This window comes from Humulus lupulus, chromosome 4, assembly GCF_963169125.1.
Source record: "Humulus lupulus chromosome 4, drHumLupu1.1, whole genome shotgun sequence".
In the NCBI taxonomy this organism is placed as follows: Eukaryota; Viridiplantae; Streptophyta; class Magnoliopsida; order Rosales; family Cannabaceae; genus Humulus; species Humulus lupulus.
This window is the reverse complement of record NC_084796.1, coordinates 210,316,922-210,331,387: the sequence shown is the minus strand read 5'-3', so window position 1 is coordinate 210,331,387 and position 14,466 is coordinate 210,316,922.

The following is a 14,466-nucleotide window of genomic DNA, read 5'->3' as shown; positions in this document are numbered from 1 at the left end:
TTGATTCTGCGTAATTCACCAAAACACCAATGGGCACAAATGTCAAATTGACAAAGGTTGATCAAGGAGTCAAAACAGATCCTACATTGTATGGAAGTATGATTGGGAGTCTTCTCTATCTCACAGCAAGTCATTCTGACATTTGCTACAGTGTGGGGGGTTTGTGCAACGCACCAGGAAAATCCCATGGAGTCTCATGTGGCAGCTGTAAAAAGAATAATTTACCATGTGCATAGTACACTGAAATATAGGATTTGGTACTCTAAGGAAACTAATACTATCTTGGGGTGTTTTAGTGATGCTGATGTAAAACTCCCTAGACTAGTACTTAATAAAACATTCACATGTTCATTGGTTTGTAAAAGAAAGCCACTTATTATAAATGTTTCAGTGGGGTCTTGCTTAAAACATGCAAGTTGGGTCAAATAGTTTTAAAAGAAAATATCAGTTTTTATGCAGAGTTCTAAAACAACCAATAATTCAAGTCCCATTGATAAGTTTAAAAAGTCTCATAAAACATAACATTATTAAAAATGACATTTTTAATTGATCATTTTTTGTTGATAGGATGCCCCCACGCCATACACACCACGATGATAGAACTCCCCACATCACCAAGCGTGCCATAGAGAAACCTAGTTGCTACCTGGAAAGGAAAGTAAGAGGGGTGAGCTAAAAGCCCAGTAAGGAAGAACAAACAACAAGCAAGTAAGATACAACAAATTCAAACACTATCATTCATCTTTATAAATCATAGCATCATCATAAAATTGGCATCGATATCATAAACATAAACATATTCACGTCAACATAATGCCACCATCATAACAAAATCATAAACATCACCAAACATCATAACATAATCATAAACAATTCCTTTTGAACATGGCCCACTAACTTGTCCATGCCACCCTTTGAGGTAAACAAGAGTCTCAGGTCCTTGAATAACCTCGGCGCGTCCGCCCATGGAGTTACATCTTCATATCCTTAGTAACTCGGGTTACGTCTTCTTATCCTCAGCAACCCATTTTTATGTGTCGCGTTCATCACGCTAACATCCATTCATATCATACAACGTTCATACAAGCCAACATATCATCACATTATGACATTCATAATTCATAACATTTCATTCACACAACAATCTTACCATTCATAATATAACAATCATAAATTCTATCTAACTTCCTTACCTCAGGTCCAAGCAAAGTAAAACCACAACTTCTCAACGAGCCTATACCATAATCAAAACGACATTCCTTAGCTTCACATAATTACTATTTTGCCCTCTCATATAACTCACGTGCATGGTCGGAGTTACACACAACATACAAATATGCTTAATTACACGTAAAGTCATAAAAGAATAATGCTTATTCTACCTATATTGTATGCATGATCTTTCTATAAAAACTACATAGTTGCATAATAGACATAATTTTGGACGTAAAAGTGAATTTTCATGTAACATGCATACGTGGGAACGTTGCGTAAATGTGGCGTTTAAAACGATAATTCCATGTGTCTTAATTCTATCGTTTTAAAAATAATAGACTTGTAGCATGTTTTGTTTACCATTGTTTATCTTCTTAAAATTACTAGGTTGATTAAATCTCACAAGACATTCTTTTTATTTCATAAAAATAATTTTATTTGGCCATTAAAAATATATAAAAGACCCATTTATTATTTTTAAATTACAAAGAAAAGCAAAGACTTGGAAATTATTTTTTTAAAAAAAGAAAATGCCTATGATTATCATGTCTCCTTAGAAAATAACAATTTAATTTAAGTTAATAGAATTACATAATTTGATGTGAGAAAAATAATAATTTTAAGTGTGGGAAAAATATATTTTGCTTGAATTATTTTTAATACTTAATTTTATGTAACATAAATTCATATGTGAAAATTAAATAACTATTTAAAACTTTTTAAACTAAACTTTCACCCATTATTTAAAAATCACAAGTGAATTAAATCCAACATTTTTCTTAATCCAATTAAAGAAAATCATAACTTGTAAAATAACCACTCATATTATATTAAAAATATCACTTTTAAATTTTACCATAGTTTAGGTTATTAATTTATTTCAAAATACCAATCAAATTTCTTTTATTGAAACACACTTTACATTTATAAACAAAAATTCCAGCAATCAAATTTATTAAAATCACCATCCTTATTTTTAAAAACTCATATTTTCTCTTAAATATAAAAAAAATCTGTAGGTAATTATTTGTGCAAAAACATCATTTTAAGTGTGAATTAAAACACCATTTTATAATCACAAACACCACATATCATTAGAGCCATTCTTATGCATACATATCCTTATTTCATCAATCTTTTCACCATTTAATCACAAAATCAGCAAGCCTAAATCACCATGAATTTTATCTTTTACCTCATGCCTCATAAAATTCATACAAGATCATTCATGTTTCATAAACACAATAATTCACAAATCCTAACATGCTCTTATTATACAAATAATTCAAAAAAATATAACTAACACATATTCATATACAACCTTGAAAAAACCTTATTCTATTTCTAATGAGTTCATGCATGCAACCCAACAAAATAATAATACAACATGCATGAATAACATAACACAAATCTTCATATATGCCTTTATATTAAACCTATCATGTTCCTATTATTTTTCATGCATACCATAATTTACTTATTCATAATATCATATACATCCTATCAAAATATCATGGATCTAATAATCAAGATTTGAAATTATTACTACACCCAAATTACATAGGTCCTAGAACATGGATCTAACATATTAAAAATAAAAAAACATAAAACATAGGGAATCTATAGACATGCATAGGTTGAAACATAGAGTATCCAAAATCAGCCTATCCTATTCATTAAATCTCACAAATATGCTTATCAATATAAAAAAAAAAAAAAAAAAAAAAAAAAACACCATGATCCCTATATTATGTCTAGGCCGAACCCCTCATCAAAACAATCCCTCAAAGCCACAAACAACCTAACATCATAATATCAAGAACCATCATCATAACAACCGAAGGATAGATTCACTTCCTCCTTGATAGAAATAAAAACCACAAGGTTGATTCTCCTCTTGAGCACCTATGTTTTTCGAATCCCCAACAAGAACAAGGAAGACAACAAGGAAAAGAAAAAAAAAAAAACATTATTTCTCTAGATTCAAGAAGAAGAGAATGAAAAGAAAAACAAACAACAAACTTGATTACCTACACCTAGGGATTTCGAATCCCCTCTTCTTCGTCCTCTCCTTCGTTCTTTCTTTCTTTCCTCCTTTTCTCTAGAAAATGGCAGCCCCTTCCCCTTTCTCTCTCTAGCTCGCCACTCTCTCTCTCTCTTCCACTATTCAACACAGGACAGCCACAAGAAAATGGCTCTCCTCTTTACCTCATTCCCCATTTAACCTAATTCTCTCCCATAATGACCCAATAAAAAGAAAAAGGTAAGTTTCCTTTCTCTTTTTATTTTCTTTTAATTTCTTATTATTTACTTTTATCACAATTGATATGAGATGAAATGATGATCACTTCCTTTCCCAAAATAGCTATTTTCTTCAAATTTTGAATTTATTTGCCTTAGAAAATAAATGGAAAAATTCACTTCCTTTCCCACTACACCCACACATCCAACACATGGTTTCCCCTTCCCTTTTTATTTATTTGTTTTTTTTTTGTAAATAAATCAATTAAATCTAATATATGGAAACTATATAATGTGTAGGAAATTCTACACATGTGCATCATGCTACCATGCACTAGCACACACTAAATCACTAGGGTACATCACTATCTACCATGCACCTTAGTGAATTCAACCAAATCTCACATAATCACATTTTAAAAATAAAAATAAATAAATATCATTTAACAAATAATTTCACAAAAATTCTAAAACAATTAAATAAAATAAGAAACAATTAAATAAAACAAACAACAACCAAGTAAAATAAACAACATTTAAATAAAACAATTCACCACACTTAACACTTAAATAAAATAAAACACAATATTTTAATAATGAAATTTTTTTTGGTGCACTACAATATACCCGCCTTAATAGGAATTTCGTCCCGAAATTCTTTCTTACCAAATAATTCAGGGTATCTTTCTTTCATGTCTTCCTCCAGCTCCCATGTTGCTTCTCGTTTCTTACTATTCTTCCACAGGACCTTAACTATTAGAATCCTTTTGGATATCAATTTCCCCGATTCCCTTTTCAATAATGCGCTCAAGCTGTTCATCATAACTCAGGTCCTGCTTCAGCTGTAACAGCTCGTAACTCAGCACATGAGAGGGGTCTAACACATACTTACACAACATCGAGATGTGAAAGTTGTTATGCATTTCAGCTAACACTGGGGGCAGCGCCAAACGGTACGCAACTTGCCCTACTCTGTCCAAAATCTCAAATGGACCAATATATCTAGGGCTTAACTTCCCTTTCTTTCCAAAATGCATAACACCCTTCATTGGCGAGACCTTCAGGAAAACAAAATCATCCATTGAAAACTCGATGACCCTTCTCTTGAGGTCAGCGTAGCTCTTTTGCCTACTTTGCGCGGTATGCATCCTTTGGAGAATCTTCTCAATCGCCTCACTAGCTTCCCTAACTGCTTCAGGGCCTAAAATTTGTTTCTCCCCAACTTCATCCCAATGCAAAGGAGATCTACACTTACGCCCATAAAGCATCTCATAGGGAGCCATCCCAATAGTAGATTAGTAACTGTTATTATACGAGAACTCCATTAGGGGTAAATATCGGTTCCAAGACTCTGAAAAGTCCAAAGCACAACACCTCAACATGTCATCTAAAATCTGAATAGTCCTCTTAGGCTGGCCATCGGTCTGAGGATAAAACGCGGTGCTAAACTTTAGTCTTGATCCCATAGCTCTCTGTAGCCCTTTCCAAAAGTTTCATGTGAAAACTGACCCACGATCATAAATTATCGACTTTGGCACCCCATGAAGTCTCACTATCTCACTAACATACAAGTCAGCATATTGATCCCCTGAGTATGTGGTCTTGACTGGCAGAAAATGGGCAGACTTGGTGAGTCTATTTACTATCACCCACACTGAGTCATGTTGCTTGGTGGTTCTACGCAACCCTACCACAAAATCCATTGTTATATCATCCCATTTCCATTCAGGAATGTAGAGCGGTTGTAGCAACCCTGCTGGCCTCTAGTGTTCTGCTTTGACTTGCTGGCATGTCCAACATCTAGTAACAAACTCAGCAATGTCCCTCTTCATTCCATGCCACCAATATAATGCCTTAAGGTCTTGGTACATTTTCGTGGACCCTGGGTGCGCTTCTTTCATAATACTTTCCTTAATTTCAGCATTGTCAGGCACGCAAATCCTATCTTTGTATCTCAGCAATCCACCATTAGACATTATGAAATCGCTGCTGCCACCTTCTTGTACCAAATCCTCTTGTTTCACTAAGGCTTCATCCAATTTTTGTCCTTCTCGAATTTGTTCTAATAGGGAGGATTGCAATGTGAGGTTCACCAAACTTCCCGTCACAATTTCGATGCCGACATTTATGATCTTTTTCTGAAGAGGCATCTCTATTGTATGTAGTGTTGAGACACTCCCATGTCCCCGTCTACTCAAAGCATCTGCAACCACGTTGGCCTTGCCTGGGTGGTATAGAATCTCACAGTCGTAGTCCTTTACTAATTCCAACCACCTTCGCTGCCTCATTTTCAGTTCCTTTTGTGTGAAAAAGTATTTTAGACTTTTGTGGTTGATGTATATCTCACAATTGTCTCCATAAAAGTGATGTCTCCATATCTTTAGTGCGAACACTACTACTGCCAAATCAAGGTCATGAGTGGGATAACGTTGCTCATAATCCTTGAGTTGTTTGGAAGCATAAGCTACCACCTTCCCTTCTTGCATCAACACTCATCCCAAGCCGTTCTTTGATGCATCACAGTACACCACAAATTTTCCGCCCGCAGTGGGAACACAAAGGATAAGCGCAGAAATCAACTTATCCTTCATGGTCTGAAAACTCTCTTCACATTTTTCTGTCCACGCAAACTTCTGATGTTTGCGGGTTAAGTTGGTCAATGGGGTGGCGATCTTCGAGAAACCCGTGACAAACTTCCTATAATAACCCGCCAACCCTAAGAAACTCCGAACTTCTGAGGCATTCTTTGGCTGGGGCCAGTCTCTAATGGCCTCGATCTTCGACGGGTCTACTGCTATCCCATTCTTAGACACTATGTGCCCCAAGAAAGTTACCTATTCCAGCCAAAACTCGCATTTAGAGAACTTGGCGTACAACTGATATTCTCGCAATCTGTTGAGAGTCAACCTCAAATGTTCCTCATGCTCTTCCTTTGTCTTCGAGTAAATGAGGATATCATCTATGAACACTACTACAAACTTGTCCAAGAAATCCTTAAATACCCTATTCATCATGTCCGTAAATGCTACTGGGGCATTGGTCAGTCCAAAAGAAATCACTAAGAATTCATAGTGCCCGTAGCGAGTTCTGAAAGCCGTTTTCGGAATGTCCCCCTCTTTCACTTTCAACTGATGGTACCCAGATCGCAGATCAATATTCGAGAACACTGCTGCCCCTTGCAGTTGATAAAAAAGGTTGTCTATCCTAGGTAAAGGATATTTATTCTTAATAGTGACCTTATTGAGTTCTCGTTAATCAATACACATCCTCATACTCCTGTCCTTCTTTTTCACAAGTAGGACTGGTGCTCCCCATGGCGAATGGCTAGGTCTTATGAACCCTTTATCTAACAACTCCTGTAGCTGGTTCTTAAGTTACTTCAACTCTGCCGGCGCCATTCGATAGGGTGCTTTAGAGATTGGCACAGTTTGAGGTGCAAGCTCGATTACAAACTCGATTTCTCTGTCTGGGGGTAGTCTTGGTAATTCCTCGGGAAACACCTCCTGGAACTCACAAAAAATTTGTACATTTTCTGGCCTTAGTTCTGACTCCTTGGACTTATCTACCACACTGGAAAGGAACACCGAACATCCATGTTGCATCATATTCCGTGCTTCTAGTGCAGATATTATGGGTGTTCAAAAGCCCGCTACTTCGCCTCTGTCTGGGGGTAGTCCTGGTAATTCCTTGGGAAACACCTCCTGGAACTCACAAACAATTTGTACATTTTTTGGCCTTAGTTCTGACTCCTTGGACTTATCTACCACACTGGCAAGGAACACCGAACATCCATGTTGCATCATATTCCGTGCTTCCAGTGCAGATATTATGGGTGTTCGAAAGCCCGCTACTTCGCCTCTAAAGGAAAATACCTCTCCTTCCTTTGGCCTGAACTCTACGGTCTTCTTTCGACAGTCTATTGTAGCCCCATGTTTGGATAACCAATCCATGCTGAGTATGACATCATAGTCTAGTATACTCAGTACCATGAGATTTGCGGGGCACTCCCTGCCCTCTATTGTCACAGGTGTTGATGGTAACCACTTATTTGACAACATCATATCTCTTGATGGCAACAATGTACTAAAGGTATGTTCAAACATCTTATAAGGAATATTCAGTCTATCAATCACATTCATGGAAACATAAGAATGAGTCGCTCTAGAATCAATTAAGACTCTACACATTGTACCAGATATTCAGAGCTGACCTGTAACTACTGTGTTGCTGTTGGCCACTTCATTCTGGGTTAGGGCGAAAACTCTTGCTGGTACCAGATTGTTATTGTTATTCTGTCCTGCCTTCCATCGTGGGAAATTCTTTCTCAAGTGTCCTGCCTGGCCGCACTTGAAACATTTTGTAGAGTCCAAGAACTTTACTTAGCTAAGATAGATAATAGTATGATAGTATTTATAGCATTATCTTTGTTACTATGGATTTTTGGTTCAGACCGGGAATTATTTGGACACTCATAGTAGTACTTATAGATTTTCTAAGTTTAATCTATAGTTTAAGAATATTAAGTATAACCTAAGGTTTGATTAAAGTGACTGATATTAAGGATTATATTTATTATATTATAAGGTTTAGACATCAACCAATAGGATTTTAAACACATGTTATGAATGGTGATTAAGGATTAAGTATTTTTGGGGATTAAATCTAATAAGGAGTAAAGTTTGAATGTTATAAGGTCAGTCAGCAGCTTTGAATACGTTGAGGGCTTAGTTAAGGCTGTTTACCCCATTCAAACTTAGCTAAAATTGTGTAATTTCGTGTTTAAATATTCAGCGTATGCCGATATATCGCAGCTATAGGGGGCGATATATCGCAGCACGTAGATACGGAAAACACGAATCGATGCACGGTCGCCTCGGGAACAGTGGTCCAGGCGATATATCGCCTATAGGGGGCGATATATCGCCTCCACCATCATGTTTTCAAACACTTTTGAATTCTTTTCCTTTCAGCCATTCAAACTCCTCCATAAGTCCAACATCTTTTGAACGAGTCTTCAGCCTCTGCTGAACGATTATTCAAATGATTTTCATCTAAAAAGCCATTATTTTTATTCAAGTAAAATCAAGATACTTTCTTTCCCAAACTCTATAAATAGGACCTAGTACCCAGCCATTATTCACCTTTTGCTCTAAGTTCAGAAGCTGCTAGTGTTAAGTGAGTGTGAGAGTGTAAACACCTGGTTTGGGAAAAAACTATAAGCTTAAACATCATAAGCTTATCAAACTCTTTGGGAAGTGAGTTCTATAGTATTTCGGTGGAGGTGTAGATTGGTCTTTCAAGTCTTTGAGGTAACCAAAACTCTAGTTCATTTATGTATTATGTTATTTTCTTTCTCATAGTCTTCTACTCAATCTCTAACCTTAATCTTCATTTTGGTTAGGGAATCTAAGTTCTTGAGCACATAAGTTCGGTAAACATGTTTATCAAATGGTTTAGTCTTTCCATCTCTTTCATTTCATCTCCTTTCTTTAGACTCACTCTTTCTTATGGTTTTAGGAGTGTTCCAAAAAGTCCCAACTCAGTCCATTATATCCCGGTAACTTTGGTATGGAAAATAGGCTAGAATCTATATGTTTATGTTTATGTTATCTTATGTGTTATGTTGTGATATGATATGAGTATGATATGAATATGTTGTGCATGTGTTTGTTGTAGGCTTGGGCTTATGCCCTATTCGACTAACAAGACCCCAAAAAGATTGTGGGCATATGCCTATTTAGCTGGTAGGACCCCACTAATCTCATGGGCATAAGCTTGTTTAGTCTATGGGACCCCAAGTAATAATGGCCATTATAATAAGTGTATTATGTGTTATGATATGTCTTTACGTTATTATGAAATTATGTTTATGTTTATGACTATGTGTTAGATTTTTCCTTGCTGGGCATTAGGCTCATTCCTTTCTGTTTATGTGCAGGAAATAAGCTTTAGAGGTGGAAAGATTCGTGACGCTTGGAGGATGTGTATCGATGGTGAATGGAGTCAAGGGGCCGAGCGTTATTCGATTCGAGGATGTAGTCTCATTTTATATTCTTTTTATGGTTTTACATGTATTTTCCGCATTATTATGTAATGTCTTTTATTTTTAATCATGTTTTGTTTTTAAAGACAATGGGATCCCAAATCCTTCTAGCATTTCGTTTATTTGTAAATAACTCTTATTTTGCAAGTTACTCAATAAATTATGGTATTTTCGTAAAAATGTAAGATTTATGTATAGTTTCGTTAATGGTCCAAATAGTCTAGATTAGTGGGTCGTTACACATTTGTTGGTACCGGCTTGGAACTCTCCTGGGTGTCTTTTCGAGCATTTAGGACAGATAGGATGCTCGACTCGGTTGCCTTGTTTGTTCCCACGGTTCCGGTCATTGAAGCGGTTATTATGGTTGCTATGGTTTTGAGAGTTGTGAATGTTGCTATTCGTGGCTGGAGGTCTGGGTCTCTTATCAGCACCACTATTCTGCCCTTCATTAGCCTTTCTATTGTTGCTCTCGTGGAAGCTCTTGTTTCGGTTGTTCTCTCTTCTAGCGGCATTATCCTTCCATATCCGTTCTTCCAAATATTTAGCTTCAAGAGCTCTATCTAGTACCTCTGCATAGTTGACAACTTCAGCACTGGTCATCCTAACGTCCCTCGCGATCATCGGTTTGAGTCTCCTTACAAACCTCTGGACTCGCAATGCATCAGTTGGCACCACTTTAGGGGCAAATTTGGCCAATCAATCAAATTTTTGTGCATAGTCAGTGACCGAAAGATTCTACCAGAGTTATAAATTTGCCAACCTTAGTTGCTAGCACAGCTGGACTGTAGTACTTCTTACTGAATGCCTGGACAAACTCCGCCCAAGTCATGGTATTCAGATCATGGGTTTGTTTAGTCACGTCCCACCAAAACCTTGCATCCATCTTAAGTAAATAAACTGTGCAGGAAACCCTTTGGCGATCATCTAACTCCATATGATCCAAAATAGCCTCAACCGACCTTAACCACTCTTCTGCCACCATTGGATCAACTTTACCCTCAAAAGTTGGTGGGGCTTATTTCCTAAAGCGTTCATATACTGGTTCGAACCCATAGGTTACTGGTAGTGGTGCAGGAGGCGGTACTGGCGGCTGAGGTTGCGCCACTGGTACTTGAGGTATTTGGTGCGTTTGGGATATTTGCGGTGCTTGTCTAGCTTGTGCTATTTCCTCATCTCTCAATCTCAACTGTTCTCTTAACCTTGATACCTCTGCGGCCATGTCCATAGATGGTGCTGTTGGAGCTGCAGGTTGAACAGATGGCATTTCAAAGTCAGGGATGGCCGTGGTTTCAGACCTTGTGGAGGCACCTTTTCCTCTGCCTCTTCCTCTTCCCTTTCCTCCACTTGCTCTAGTCGACATGATGAAGCTCTAAGGCAATCAAAGGAAAATCATAAGGAAGGAACATTGCATATTGGTTTGATAGATATTGCAAAATCATATATTCAAACCACATCATTTAGAGTGTGCAACAAAATATCCATAGCATTCAAAATGTTTAAATTATTCCAAAATTAAACAATCCCAAAAGTGTTTAATTAATCAAAACATAAATCCCTTAAGGTCTTAGAAAATTATCATTATTCCATCTTATTTATTAGCACCCCATGCGACGATTACGAACTAGACTCTAGTCTTCAACGGTGGACTCGTCCCCTGAACTATAATAAAAAACGTTCTCCGGGATGTGTAAATAGCCGGGAGAGCTTGCCATAATATCCATCCTCGTGGTCAGACGCGGTATGGCTCGAATTACTTCTTCAACTGCCAACTCTCCTTTCTCGTCGTGTACCATCTCTAAACGCTCCTCCAGTTCCCCGTCATCCGTCTTTACTAGCACCAACTCTAGATGACTAAACTCGTAGTAACCCATAAATTCGAAAATTGCGTAACCCATGGTGCTAAACTCCAACTCTAGTTGTTCAACAAGGTTCCATGATTGATCCCACTGAAGAAAGGCCTCCGAGTGTATCGACAATACTTCCTTCATGACCCAATGTTGCTCAATGGGCCATAGTAAGGCTCCCCTTTTATTCATCATCCCTTGGATGCGATCACAGACCTCCTTTGTCATTTTCAAGACTGTTATGCGCCAATCGTAGGGGTCCTCGTCAAGCTGGACTTTAGGAATTGCGCGGATCTCCTTAAGCAATTGTTTCTTAGTCGTTTTCAATACAGGAGGCATCTTACTACTGCAGTTATGAAACTATACAAAATTAAGTAACATAGAAACAAGTAATAGCACATAAACAAATACTTACGACGCGGTGAGGTGAGATTTTCCCGTCTTTAGCGTGTATGGGGAGGGTCCTTGGAAACATGGACGACCGTCTCTGATACCATTTGTAAAACGCCATAGACTAGTACTTAATAAAACATTCACATTTTCATTGGTTTATAAAAGAAAGCCACTTATTATAAAGGTTTCAGTGGGGTCTTGCTTAAAACATGCAAGTTGGGCCCAATAGTTTTAAAAGAAAATATCAGTTTTTATGCAGAGTTCTAAAACAACAAATAATTCAAGTCCCACTAATAAGTTTAAAAAGTCTCATAAAACATAACATTATTAAAAATCGCATTTTTAATTGATCATTTTTCGTCCATAGAATGCCCCCACGCCATACACACCACGACGATAGAACTCTCCACATCACCACGCGTGTCATAGAGAAACCTATCTGCTACCTGGAAGGGAAAGTAAGAGGGGTGAGCTAAAAGCCTAGTAAGGAAGTACAACCAACAAGCAAGTAAGATACAACAAATTACAAACACTATCATTCATCTTTATACATCATAGCATCATCATAAAATTGGCATCAATATCATAAACATAAACATATTCATGTCAACATAATGCCACCATCATATCATAAACATCATAACAAAATCATAAACATCACCAAACATCATAACATAATCATAAGCAATTCCTTGTGAACATGGCCCGCTAACTTGTCCATGCCACCCTTTGAGGTAAACAAGAGTCTCAGGTCCTTGAATAACCTCAGCGCGTCCACCCATGGAGTTACGTCTTCATATCCTTAGTAACTCGGGTTACGTCTTCTTATCCTTAGCAACCCATTTTGATGTGTCGCGTTCATCACGCTAACATCCATTCATATCATACAACATTAATACAAGCCAACATATCATCACATTATAGCATTCATAATTCATAACATTTCATTCACACAACAGTCTTACCATTCATAATATAACAATCATAAATTCTATCTAACTTCCTTACCTCAGGTCCAAGCTAAGTAAAACCACAACTTCTCAATGAGCCTATACCATAATCAAAACGACATTCCTTAGCTTTACATAATTACTATTTTGCCCTCTCATATAACTCATGTGTGCATGGGCCATGCACACATGGTAGGAGTTACACACAACATACAAATATGCTTAATTACACATAAGGTCATAAAAGAATAATGCTCATTCTACCTATATTGCATGCATGATCTTTCTATAAAAACTACATAGTTGCATAATAGACATAATCTTGGACGTAAAAGTGAATTTGCATGTAACATGCATGCGTGGGAACGTTGCGTAAATGTGGCGTTTAAAACGATAATTCCATGCGTCTTACTTTTATCGTTTTAAAAATAATAGACTTGTAGTATGTTTTGTTTACCATTGTTTATCTTCTTAAAATTACTAAGTTGATTAAATCTCCCAAGACATTCTTTTTATTTCATAAAAACAAATTTATTTAGTCATTAAAAATATATAAAATACCCATTTATTATTTTTAAATTACAAAGAAAAGCAAAGGCTTGGAAATTATTTAAAAAAAAAAAAAAAAGAAAATACCTATGATTATCATGTCTCCTTAGAAAATAACAATTTAATTTAAGTTAATAGAATTACATAATTTGATGTGAGAAAAATAATAATTTTAAGTGTGGGAAAAATATATTTTGCTTGAATTATTTTTAATACTTAATTTTATGTAACATAAATTCATATGTGAAAATTAAATAACTATTTAAAACTTTATAAACTAAACTTTCAGCCATTATTTAAAAATCACATGTGAATTAAATCCAACGTTTTTCTTAATCCAATTAAAGAAAATCATAACTTGTAAAATAACCACTCATAATATATTAAAAATATCAATTTTAAATTTTACCATAGTTTAGGTTATTAGTTTATTTCAAAATACCAATCAAATTCCTTTTATTGAAACACACTTTACATTTATAAACAAAAGTTCTAGTAATCAAATTTATCATTAAAATCACTATCCTTATTTTTAAAAACTCATATTTTCTCAAAAATATAAAAAAAATCTGTAGGTAATTATTTGTGCAAAAACATCATTTTAAGTGTGAATTAAAACACCATTTTATTTTCACAAACACCACATATCATTAGAGCCATTCTTATGCATACATATCCTTATTTCATCAATCTTTTCACCATTTATTCACATAATCAGCAAGCCTAAATTACCATGAATTTTACCTTTTACCTCATGCCTCATAAAATTCATACAAGATCATTCATGTTTCATAAACGTAATAATTCACAAATCCTAACTTGCTCTTATTATTCAAATAATTCAAAAAAACATAACTAACACATATTCATATACAACCTTGCAAAAACCTTATTCTATTTCTAATGAGTTCATGCATGCAACCCAACAAAATAATAATACAACATGCATGAATAACATAACACAAATCTTCATATATGCCTTTATATTAAACCTATCATGTTCCTATTATTTTTCATGCATACCATAATTTACTTATTCATAATATCATATACATCCTATCAAAATTTCATGGATCTAATAATCAAGATTTCAAATTATTACTATACCCAAATTACATAGGTCCTAGAACATGGATCTAACATATTGAAAATCACAAAACATCAAACATAGGGAATCTATAGACATGCATTGGTTGAAATATAGAGTATCCAAAATCAACCTATCCCATTC